The sequence below is a fragment of the Triplophysa dalaica genome, chromosome 10, assembly GCF_015846415.1.
Source record: "Triplophysa dalaica isolate WHDGS20190420 chromosome 10, ASM1584641v1, whole genome shotgun sequence".
In the NCBI taxonomy this organism is placed as follows: Eukaryota; Metazoa; Chordata; class Actinopteri; order Cypriniformes; family Nemacheilidae; genus Triplophysa; species Triplophysa dalaica.
Window position 1 is genome coordinate 13,783,746 of NC_079551.1, and position 12,972 is coordinate 13,796,717.

Genomic DNA, 12,972 nt, shown 5'->3' on the forward strand with positions numbered 1-12,972 from the left:
AGGGTTCTATTGTTTTTTTAAGCAGGGCAACTACATAATGTAAAGAATATCTTGTGAATGTATAAACTTTAGATTTTGATTTAGTTTGACTAAGGCCAAGTAAGAGACATACAGTAAATCATATTGAAAAAAATGGTTAAAATCAAGCTCTGATCCTCGTCCCTAAGAACTAGATTTTTCACACACTTGAAGTGTGAGAGTTGCATCTATTATTGACATTGATAGTTAACTATAATAATTAAGAATGAACATTTGTGCAGTTTTATCAAGCACCTGTTGCACGTATAGATTGTTTGCAGTGTCTCTAGCTTGACTTTCACAAGGCTTGTAAGGAGTTCTCATCTCTAATCATCTAAAACAATTATAAACAGTATCTCTGTAGTATAAGTTATCTCTCCCTTTCTCCCTCATGTATTGATTCAACACACAGTTGTAACACACAGCAATACGTCAAATTTGAGGTCTCATTTTACATACAACCTCCGCATCAGCGTCCGTACCTAGGAGAGTTTGCGCAGATAACGAGCTCATGTGCTAATAGACTCTAGCGCAAATCCACTCTCCTGGTGGCCCAAAAACCAGGGCAGATTTCAGATGCTCGCAAATCTGTATTTGTGCGACCAGCACACCATCAGAAAGAGTCTTCAATGCCGCCGGAAAAATTATTATGGCTGTGTTCGTCCCTGAAACCACATAATTTTTATACGTTAGTTTTTCTAGCACGAAACAAGGACAAGATAACCCAGGATTAAATCACATTTCTTGACGCTCAAGTGAGTGAAGTCACATTTATTTAGTTTTTATTATTTATTTGCTGTATTTTCATTTACACTGTTTTCATGTGATACTAGAGTTCTTTCGTTTTTCAGATTGAATGCATGTTATTGTTATAGCGTATTGCTGTGTTCGGCAGTTAGCATTGGACAAAAAAACATTTTATAACCCGTCTCTCTTTCATTTAAAAAGTTAATGCTCAAGTGAAGATATAGCCTATTTATTATATTTTTATTTGCTGTATTTTGATTTAAACTGTTTTTATGTGATAGGCTAATTTAGTTTTTTCGTTTTTCAGATTCAAGGCATGGTTCGTGGTGTTCTGTTCTGCATTTAACAATAAAAAAATATATAACAAAAAATATATTTACTTCAATGTAACAACTGATCAATAAATATTTAAATGCACTAAAATAATGATAAATCACTCAAAAAATGTGGGTGGGTGCGGTAATACCGCCTACCGCGCTATTGTGCCACCCATATTTACCGCAAGGGAAATTTCCTAACCGCGACAGGACCTACTGGTAACTTGTTTGCCACGTAGCAATAAAAAATATACTAAAAACCTTGATTATTCTGGTTAGTCACATTGTACTGCTATTATTTTGAACAATACTGTATACCCTATTGTGTCTGTGGTTCTTAATTATCTAAACTAACACTGATGATGACTGTTTAGTGTGATGTGTTTTTAAACATTATAACATACTTCATTATTCATTTGCACAAGTGTACATACAATCTGTTAATATGTATATTCTACTATATACTACGCTGTACAATGTCTGTTAGTTATTATCTCCCATTTTATGTACATTAGTCTTTATTTTAAATATGCATCTTTTAGAATCTTTTAGACTGTAAATCTTATTATATTGTATTGTGTTGAATGTCTGTACTAGATGCTTCCAACACCAAAGAAAATTCCTCAAAAGCTCTTCTGGTTCTGTTCATTTATGAACAGCAATAATCAGTCCAGTTTAAACCCAATTTTGAGGATCTTGAAACACTTTTGAAACACTATCACAATATTTCATTAAAGTTCATAATCAGTCTCACTTTATCCAATATAAATAATTTGTATGACTCTGTGTTTCAGGTGTGTTTAGTGTTGATGCAGATGAAGTGAAGTCAGTGTCAGTGATGGAGGGACATTCTGTCACTCTACACACTCATCTTAATGACATGCAGACATATGATTTTATAAAGTGGATGTACACTCTAAAAAATGCTGGGTTATTTGTTTAACCCAACAGCTGGGTTGAGCCTGTTGGGTCATTTTGTTGGGTTATTTTCTTAGTGTTGGGTCATTTTTTGAGTAACCCAAACGCTGGGTTAGCAGTCGGGTCCAATTGAGTGACAGTGAGAGAGTAAACCCCTCCCACTCCTCGACGCATCAGACAAACTTTACCTTCGCGGGCATTTTGATCCACCTCATCTCGAAAAGTTGTTATTCGGAGAAGAAAAGGTATGTTTTACGAGTTTTTAATGTATAAAACTATTACTGTACAAAAAAAATGCAAAAGTATGCAAAATTCGGCTGTTCGCATTAGGTTTGAAAGTAACGTTACAATCTAGCTTCGTTAGCTTTGGATAGCTAGTCTGTAACGTTATGCCCACGTTGTTCTAACTTACAGCTTTTTAATCATTTAAACTTCATTTTTGGTCAACATTTCCCTTTGAAATTTCTGACTCGTGTGAGTCATTTAGTTCAGTAACTTACGCATCTTGATATTAGTTTAAGGTTGACACGAGAGAGCGTCGTGTAAAAAGCAAACATCCAGCAATTTTTTTATTTTAAATACCGCTAATGTTCGGTGAGTGAACTTAGTTTTAAGAGTCTTTTAGACGTGAATGTAGTTGTTAAGAACACAAATACGTGATTTATATATAAACATAACGCCTCTTTGAGATTGTGTTAAGACGCTGTCGGAGGTGTGAGCTTCAGGCTGTCAGCGGTCGTGGCTCCGTGGAGAGCAGCTCTATCTCGGCCATTGCCTCGGGAGTAGCCGCTCTTATAACGTTAGTGGTTAACAATGCGATATAGTTAATTTTGGGTATATGAGACGAACAATTGATGCTCTTTTTAGACTTATACTTATTCCCGAGTGTGTCGAATTAGTTAAGAGTTGTGTTAACGTTTATAATATTATTTTTTAAGACTGTATTTCACTTTCTGTACTATATCCCACTCTTCTTTTTTCCCCCACTGACAGGTTGCAGAATAACAGCTAATATTAATGGATCATTCTATTCAAGAGAAAGTCAACTGGAACGTGGATGTTTTCATAACAGGCTTAAAGGTAAACATTATTTAGGTAAAATGTTAATGTACTTCTTTATATGTTTATTATAATCCATTGTGCTCTGGGTAGGCCAGTTTCCTTACATTCTTCTCTCGTCTCTTTTTCTCTTTATAGATGAACAAATTGATAAAGAAACCCTCCTGCTGAACATCCAGTTCCAAAAGTGCACGCCACACTGTTGTCTACAACTCTCAGGAAAAGAATCCTCTTTAGTAAGACTGCTCCGTGGATATGTCAGGTTAAGCAGTGCTGAAACCGAAAGAACTAACGCTCTTTAAAATGTTTTGTGAGTTTATATGAAGAGGAAAGTTACGGTGTCCCTTTTCCACATCCATAACGCTTGTTTATTTCTTTTTTTATAGAAAACTTGTGCATAGACTTATATTTTAACATATAAATGCGGTTCTATCAACAAGGGTTTAGTAAAATACTTTTTATAGTTTTTTTATGTCGCATCCATAACGCTGGAATTGCCCTAAAGCATTTTACTCGTGCCACTTTGTTAACTGTATATGAATTTTTGAAGTGTTAAGTTGTCTAACTATTTATATTTACTTGTGCCACTTTAATAACCTTGTTAAATGTATATGTTAAAATCTAAACTAATGTAATTTATTGAAGTTAATTTTCCTTAAATATGTATAAACATACATTTCATCAAAGTGTTTTATATGCCATTTTATTGTTCATTGAGCATAACATATTGCATGTTTTTATGAATTCCTTTTGTCTTGCATTCTGATCCTTAATAAAACTTTTGATTCTTTCTGATGCCTCGAGTATTTCTCTGTGATTTTGTTATTATTATTTTTAAACATTTCAGGTTTGTTTTAAACCAGCAATGTAATTTTTAAGCAAAAGTTGATTTAAATAAAACAACCCAGCATGTTGGGTCAAAGATATAACCCAACTGGCTGGGTTAAAATAACCCAACGCTGGGTTTGTCCATATTTGACCCAACGTTGGGTTACCAAAATAACCCAAATTGGGTTGTTTTAACCCAGCCTTTTTTTAGAGTGTACGAACCTAAAGAATCCCTTATAGCTGAATTTAATATACGGGCCAATTTGACTTCTATACATGATACTTATGACGAGAGATTCGGAGACAAACTACAGTTGGACAATCAAACAGGTTCTCTCACGATCACAAACATGAGTATCAGAAACGCTGGACTTTATAAACTACACTCTAAAAAAAGGCTGGGTTAAAACAACCCAATTTGGGTTATTTTGGTAACCCAACGTTGGGTCAAATATGGACAAACCCAGCGTTGGGTTATTTTAACCCAGCCAGTTGGGTTATATCTTTGACCCAACATGCTGGGTTGTTTTATTTAAATCAACTTTTGCTTAAAAATTACATTGCTGGTTTAAAACAAACCTGAAATGTTTAAAAATAATAATAACAAAATCACAGAGGAATACTCGAGGCATCAGTAAGAATCAAAAGTTTTATTAAGGATCAAAATGCAAGACAAAAGAAATTCATAAAAACATGCAATATGTTATGCTCAATGAACAATAAAATGGCATATAAAACACTTTGATGAAATGTATGTTTATACATATTTAAAGAAAATTAACTTCAATAAATTACATTAGTTTAGATTTTAACATATACATTTAACAAGGTTATTAAAGTGGCACAAGTAAATATAAATAGTTAGACAACTTAACACTTCAAAACACTATAAAAAGTATTTTACTAAACCCTTGTTGATAGAACCGCATTTATATGATAAAATATAAATCTATGCACAAGTTTTCTATAAAAAAAGAAATAAACAAGCGTTATGGATGTGAAAAAGGGACACCGTAACTTTCCTCTTCATATAAACTCACAAAACATTTTAAAGAGCGTTAGTTCTTTCGGTTTCAGCACTGCTTAACCTAAAATATCCACGGAGCAGTCTTACTAAAGAGGATTCTTTTCCTGGGAGTTTGTAGAAAACAGTGTGGTGTGCACTTTTGGAAGTGGATGTCCAGCAGGAGGGTTTCTTTATCAATTTGTTCATCTATAAAGAGAAAAAGAGACAAGAGAAGAATGTAAGGAAACTGGCCTAACCAGAGCACAATGGATTATAATAAACATATAAAGAAGTACATTAACATTTTACCTAAATAATGTTTACCTTTAAGCCTGTTATGAAAACATCCAAGTTCCAGTTGACATTCTCTTGAATAGAATGATCCATTAATATTAGCTGTTATTCTGCAACCTGTCAGTGGGGGAAAAAAGAAGAGTGGGATATAGTACAGAAAGTGAAATACAGTCTTAAATAAATAAAATTATAAACGTTAAAACAACCCTTCACTAATTCGACACACTCGGGAATAAGTAGAAGTCTAAAAAGAGCATCAATTGTTCGTCTCATATACCCAAAATTAATTTTATCTCACGGTTAACCACTAACGTTATAAGAGCGGCTACTCCCGAGGCAATGGCCGAGATAGAGCTGCTCCCCACGGAGACACGACCGCTGACAGCCTGAAGCTCACACCTCCGACAGCGTCTTAACAAAATCTCAAAGAGGCGTTATGTTTATATATAAATCACGTATTTGAGTTCTTAACAACAACATTCTCGTCTAAAAGACTATTTAAACTAAGTTCCCTCACCGAACATTAGCGGTATTTATAAAAAAAATGAGCTGGATGTTTGCTTTTGACACGACGCTCTCGTGTCGACCTTAAACTAATATCAAGATGCGTAAGTTACTGACTCACACAAGTCACACATTTCAGAGGAAATGTTGACCAAAAATGAAGTTTAAATGATTAAAAAGCTGTAAATTAGAACAACGTGGGCATAACGTTACAGACTAGCTATACAAAGCTAACGAAGATAGATTGTAACGTTACTTTCAAACCTAATGCGAACAACCGAATTTTGCATACTTTTGCATTTTTTTTACAGTAATAGTTTTATACATTAAAAACTCGTAAACATACCTTTTATTCTCCGAATAACAGCTTTCCGAGATGAAGTGGATCAAAATGCCCGCGAAGGTAAAGTTTGTCTGATGCGTAGAGGAGTGGGAGGGGTTTAAACTCTCAACTGTCACTCAATTGGACCCGACTGGTAACCCAGCGTTTGGGTTACTCAAAAAATGACCCAACACTGAGAAAATAACCCAACAAAATGACCCAACAGGCTCAACCCAGCTGTTGGGTTAAACAAATAACCCAGCATTTTTTAGAGTGCAATGAACAATAAAATGGCATATAAAACACTTTGATGAAATGTATGTTTATACATATTTAAGGAAAATTAACTTCAATAAATTACATTAGTTTAGATTTTTACATATACATTTAACAAGGTTATTAAAGTGGCACAAGTAAATATAAATAGTTAGACAACTTAACACTTCAAAAATTCATATACAGTTAACAAAGTGGCATGAGTAAAATGCTTTAGGGCAATTCCAGCGTTATGGATGCGACATAAAAACACTATAAAAAGTATTTTACTAAACCCTTGTTGATAGAACCGCATTTATATGATAAAATATCAGTCTATGCACAAGTTTTCTATAAAAAAAGAAATAAAGAAGCGTTATGGATGTGAAAAAGGGACACCGTAACTTTCCTCTTCATATAAACTCACAAAACATTTTAAAGAGCGTTAGTTCTTTCGGTTTCAGCACTGCTTAACCTGACATATCCACGGAGCAGTCTTACTAAAGAGGATTCTTATCCTGGGAGTTGTAGACAACAGTGTGGCGTGCACTTTTGGAAGTGGATGTTCAGCAGGAGGGTTTCTTTATCAATTTGTTCATCTATAAAGAGAAAAAGAGACAAGAGAAGAATGTAAGGAAACTGGGCTACCCAGAGCACAATGGATTATAATAAACATATAAAGAAGTACATTAACATTTGACCTAAATAATGTTTACCTTTAAGCCTGTTATGAAAACATCCACGTTCCAGTTGACTTTCTCTTGAATAGAATGATCCATTAATATTAGCTGTTATTCTGCAACCTGTCAGTGGGGGAAAAAAGAAGAGTGGGATATAGTACAGAAAGTGAAATACAGTCTTAAAAAATAATATTATAAACGTTAACACAACTCTTAACTAATTCGACACACTCGGGAATAAGTATAAGTCTAAAAAGAGCAACAATTGTTCGTCTCATATACCCAAAATTAACTATATCGCATTGTTAACCACTAACGTTATAAGAGCCAGCGGCTATTCCCGAAGCAATGGCCGAGATAGAGCTGCTCTCCACGGAGCCACGACCGCTGACAGCCTGATGCTCACACCTCCGACAGCGTCTTAACACAATCTCAAAGAGGCGTTATGTTTATATATAAATCACGTATTTGAGTTCTTAACAACTACATTCTGGTCTAAAAGACTCTTAAAACTAAGTTCCCTCACCGAACATTAGCGGTATTTAAAATAAAAAAATTGCTGGATGTTTGCTTTTTACACGACGCTCTCTCGTGTCGACCTTAAACTAATATCAAGTTGCGTAAGTTACTTAACTAAATGACTCACACGAGTCAGGAATTTCAAAGGGAAATATTGACCAAAAATGAAGTTTAAATGATTAAAAAGCTGTAAATTAGAACAACGTGGGCATAACGTTACAGACTAGCTATACAAAGCTAACGAAGCTAGATTGTAACGTTACTTTCAAACCTAATGCGAACAGCCGAATTTGCATACTTTTGCATTTTTATTGTACAGTAATAGTTTTATACATTAAAAACTCGTAAACATACCTTTTATTCTCCGAATAACAACTTTTCGAGATGAGGTGGATCAAAATGCCCGCGAAGGTAAAGTTTGTCTGATGCGTCGAGGAGTGGGAGGGGTTTACTCTCTCAACTGTCACTCAATTGGACCCGACTGCTAACCCAGCGTTTGGGTTACTCAAAAAATGACCCAAAATTAAGAAAATAACCCAACAAAATGACCCAACAGGCTCAACCCAGCTGTTGGGTTAAACAAATAACCCAGCATTTTTTAGAGTGTAACTATTCACAGCAGCAAAGAAACCTCATACAAGAAAATAAGTGTGACTGTCTATGGTACTGTCTTACGCAATGCAACATATTAATGACATAAATATAATTTGTGTACTGGATTCATTTCTTGAAATGAAATAAGAATGTTTAGGCAAAAGGTGTGAAACACCTTTGCTTGTCTTGTTTCTCTTTGGTATTCCAGCTCATCTGCCTGTTCCTGTCATCATCAGAGACTCTTCTCAATGTTCTTCATCATCATAAAGATCTTCAAAATGTGTGTTGTTGTGTTCAGTGACGAATGTGACACATGTGAGTCTCTCCTGGTACAAAGGAAACACTTTATTGTCCAGCATCAGTGTGTCTGATCTCAACATCAGACTCTCTCTACCTCTGGAGGTAGAATATCAGGATACAAACACATACAGATGTGTCATCAACAATCCCATCACAAACCACACACAACATCTACACATCAATGAATTCTGTCAGCCATGTTCAGGTATGACAGCAATAATAATTACATTACTTACTTGCTCTGTTGCTATATAAATAACCTAATGCTTTATGACTCATCTATGTGCATCCCAGAACTCCGGAAATTCAGATGGGCAATATTTGAAGCTGTTATTGCTGCAACTGCATGGCTGTTGATAATCTTATGTATAGCTGCTGGTGTGGTTTACTTCAGCTGCAAAAAAAAAAAGAAATATGGAAAAAGTATTTTCATGATTTTTAACTTTTTTTTTAACTTTTTTTCACCAAGATTCATATAGTATATTCATGTATTTCTTTAAATACTCATACAGGTAATGAAGCAGACATCTGTCTACACCCAACTGAATGATATTAGGAAAAGAGTCTTTCATCTGTTCTTCCTTAACACCAACTTGGTGATTATATGCAAGGTGTAGATAGAAAAATCAGCCTGGAAATCAGCCTCTATAAAAATTGTTATTGTGTGTTTATTTTTATTATATTTTGATGTAGGACGATGTCAAGAGTTACTTGATAGTGGCCAAATTAACCAATGAATCGGATGCAGACTTTTATTTGCATATTTAGAAAAAGGTAACCGAATCCATTAGATTTTTTTTCTTACTTCACCAAAAGGCAATAGTTATTATGGGCCTAACACAGTTACTGTAATATGTATTGTTCAAAACTAATTCAATGGTAGGATTGGTTCTTGGCTTGCTGCTGTATTTCATGCTTTATATGTCTCTTTCGAAACTTTTATTTGTATTATTTTCTAAATTATTTTAAAAAGGTTGACTCTAGTAGAAAATGTGTGTTCATGATGGATGTTAAAGTCATGTTTATTTAAAAAGCACTTTTGACAAAGCTTTGCACAAATTACATAATGTCATCTTATTGAAGGTCAGATATTAGGGTCGCCATCTTTTGACACCTAATTGAATGGAATGGAATAGATAACTCACAATATCACAATATTTACAAAACCGTTTAAGTATGGAAAAAGGTACTGAAATAATACAGGATGTAAAAATAGGTGTAAATTAACAGCAAATTATATACATGTAAAACGTGAAATTTTTGTATTAATGACAATAAACAATAAACATATATGTCTATAAAATTCTGTAAACAAGTGTGTCTCTTTAGCTATAGAACATTTATTGTTATATGCCTTTTGTTGAATACTTCACTTCCATGTGATATTTTAAGTTTTTCATGTAATGAAAGTTGTGGTGAATTATCTTTGACAGCAGGCCAGAGTACGACATATCTCCCTTTGTAATATTTGTTTTCTACATGCCAGAAATCTTAAATAAATCACAATGATGCCCTTTATCGTCATTCACACTGACCAAAATTATAAAGGCAACAAAGTTCTGCCAACGCAAGTCCAAAACAGCGTCACGTGATTCATGGAGCCTTCAGATAGTTACAGAAAGTTATGTTTTCTCCTTAAATGCTTTATTTCTTATTTGTTTTATTCATTTAATGGCTTTCGTCTTTAAATGGTTAGCAGCTCCATGCTTTACTAGTAACTTCCACGAACTATTGAAACTGTGAAAAAACGGTTCCATTGGAGTCAACAGAAAAGACGCGACTCTCTATCAATGGCTATGGCCAAAATAAAATGCCACTGTAAAATGTGCATTTCTTTGTTTTGGGGTGTTCTAAACCAAACAGTATCTGGTGTTCCCATACCATAACCCCACCACCACCATGGGCCACTCGATTCACAACGTTGACATCAGCAAACCGCTCACCCATACAACGCCATGCACACTGTCATCTGCCCTGTAGAGTGAAAACCGGGATTCATCTGTGAAGAGAACACTTCTCCAAAGTGTCAGAAGCCATCGGATGTGAGCATTTGCCCACTCAATTTGGTTACGACGGCGAACTGTAGATAGGTCGAGACCCCGATGTGGACAACAAGCATGCAGATGAGATTTCCTGGGACGGTTTCTGACAGTGTGTTCAGAAGTTCTTTGGTTATGCAAACCGATTGTTCCAGTGGCTGGTCTCAGACGATCTTGCAGGTGAAGATGGTGGATGTGGAGGTCCTGGGCTGGTGCGGTTACGCGTGGTCTGCGGTTGTGAGGCCGGTGTGATGATGTACTGCCAAATTATCTAAAAGCCTTTGGAGATGGTTTATGTTAGAGAATTGAAAATTCAATTCACGTGCAACAGCTCTGGTGGACAATCATGCAGCAATTGCACGCTCCCTCAAAACTTTTGACATCTGTGGCTTTGTGCTGTGTGATAAAACTGCACATTTGAGAGTGGCCTTTTATTGTGGCAAGCCTAAGGCAAACCAGTGCAATAATCATACTGTCTAATCATCATCTTGATGTGCCACACCTGTGATGTGGATGAACTATCTCGGCAGAGGAGAAGTGCTCACTAACATAGATTTAGAAAGATTTGTGAAAAATATTTGAGAGAAATAGGCCTTTTGTGTACAAAGAAAAAGTCTTCGATTTTTCAGTTCAGCTCATGAAAAATGGGGCCATAAACAAAAGTGTTGCGTTTATAATTTTGGTCAGCGTAGATCTGTTTTGATATTTGATACAAATGTATAAATAAGATGTTTTTAGAGATCATTCTTAATTATAGAGCAGTTCAAAGTGTAATTTTATTTTACATTTTCTGTTTATTATATTTATTAACTACCAGAACCATTATGTTTCAAATGACAAACATTGATAATATCACATCTGTCATCTAAAACTTAATTATCATCTGTTATTGAACTCACTGTCTTTGTATGTCGCCATCTTCTGGTGATAGGCTGGAAGTACAACTACATTCCTTCGGTGATCAATGTCGGCAGATCCAGTCAACACAGGTGATAAAGGTTATAAAAGTGCTTTAAAAGCTCTGTCAAGATATTAAAGTAGTAGTTCACCCAAAAACGGTCCCCATTGACTTGACTTGATGGAAAGTCATAGGGATCAATTTTAAGGTAAACTACTGTCCTCCTTTAAGTAATTTATATAATCCTTATTTGAACATATATAGAAAAAATTATATATTATATTCATATATGAAAGTTTACAATATATTAAATAGGTCTAATACATAAAACTTAATATAGCTATTCAATGTATATGTACTTCAATGTATGGAACTGTATAATTGAATAAATTGCATTATAGTTTCCCAGTAGCCTGTTTTCCCTTATAAAAAACAATAAAAAACTGAACTTGGAAGACAAACATATCTACATATATGACAGAAGCTAAAGATCAGCATGCAAAAACCAAAATAATATTATGAAGTAGACTAGCCTAACAATGTATTTGTCACATATGGCTTTAGTTGGCATCTGCTGCTGGCAAGGCGGATTGTGTTTACCAACAGTGGTTTCTGGAAGTATTCCTGGGTCCATTTAGTAATGTCATTGACACGATCATGCCGATGAGTGATGCATTATCGTCTGAGGGCCCGAAACATCCAATAAAGGTCTCCGGCCTTGTCCCTTACGCACAGAGATTTCTGCAGTTTCTCTGAATCTTTTGATGATGTTATGCACTAGATGATGAGATTTGCAAAGCCTTTGCAATTTGACGTTGAGGAACATTGTTTTTAAAGTATTCCACAATCTTTTTCCACCGTCTATCACCGATTGTAGAGCCTCTGCCCATCTTTACTTCTGAGTGACTCTTCTTCTCTAAGACATCTCTTTTATAGCTAATCATGTTACAGAACTATCAATAAACTTAATTAGTGACTAGATGTTTTCCCAGCTAAATCTTTTCAAAAAGTTCACAAAAGTTTCATAAAAGTGTAAAATGTCTCAGTTTAAACATTTGCTATCTTATCTATGTTCCCAACTTTTCCGGAATTCGTGTTGAACATCTTCAAAGTTTAGAGTCTCATACACATTTTAGTTTTTTACCATATTTCAGAATATGAAAATCATGTTGAGCCTAAGAATGGACATCTGTTCAAAATGTAATTGCATCATAAGATTTTGTTTATTTGTGTTTTATACTTGTTATCATGTATGCTATCATTCTGTCCCATTCTGATTGACAAATCTCAGATTTTCAATCTTTTTGCACTTTGCACAGACAATTAAGAGAATGAAAACAATATGATAAAGCAATTCAAAGCTATAAAAGCTACATTGTGTGTAAAATAAGCTTCTTTAAAAAAATATGAAAACACACGATGGTTGCCTTTGCACTAAACTGGACGTTACACACTACAAATGCTGCGAATGTGCTTGGTGTATACCTGTTCTGATCTAGTCACTTCATCACTTCATTATCTGATTAAACTTTTTCATAATTTTATGTATTTAAGAGTTAAATTGTATTTACTATTATTAGAAACTTGCAATAAACCTAGAGCATAACATGAAATAAAAAAATGTTACAGAAGGCATTTAAAACATTTAAATAACAGACTGTCCATCTTTTGATC

At 34.7% G+C, this 12,972-nt stretch overlaps 1 long non-coding RNA gene across 1 annotated transcript; it reads right to left on the bottom strand.

Annotated features, from left to right (window-relative positions):
• Window positions 1–4,627: 4,627 nt before the first annotated feature.
• LOC130430563 (uncharacterized) lies at window positions 4,628–6,128 on the bottom strand. The gene is made up of 3 exons (XR_008907858.1): window positions 6,038–6,128; window positions 5,218–5,304; window positions 4,628–5,100 (listed from the first exon to the last, which is right to left on the bottom strand). It is a non-coding gene; the product is annotated as an uncharacterized LOC130430563 (long non-coding RNA).
• Window positions 6,129–12,972: the final 6,844 nt, after the last annotated feature.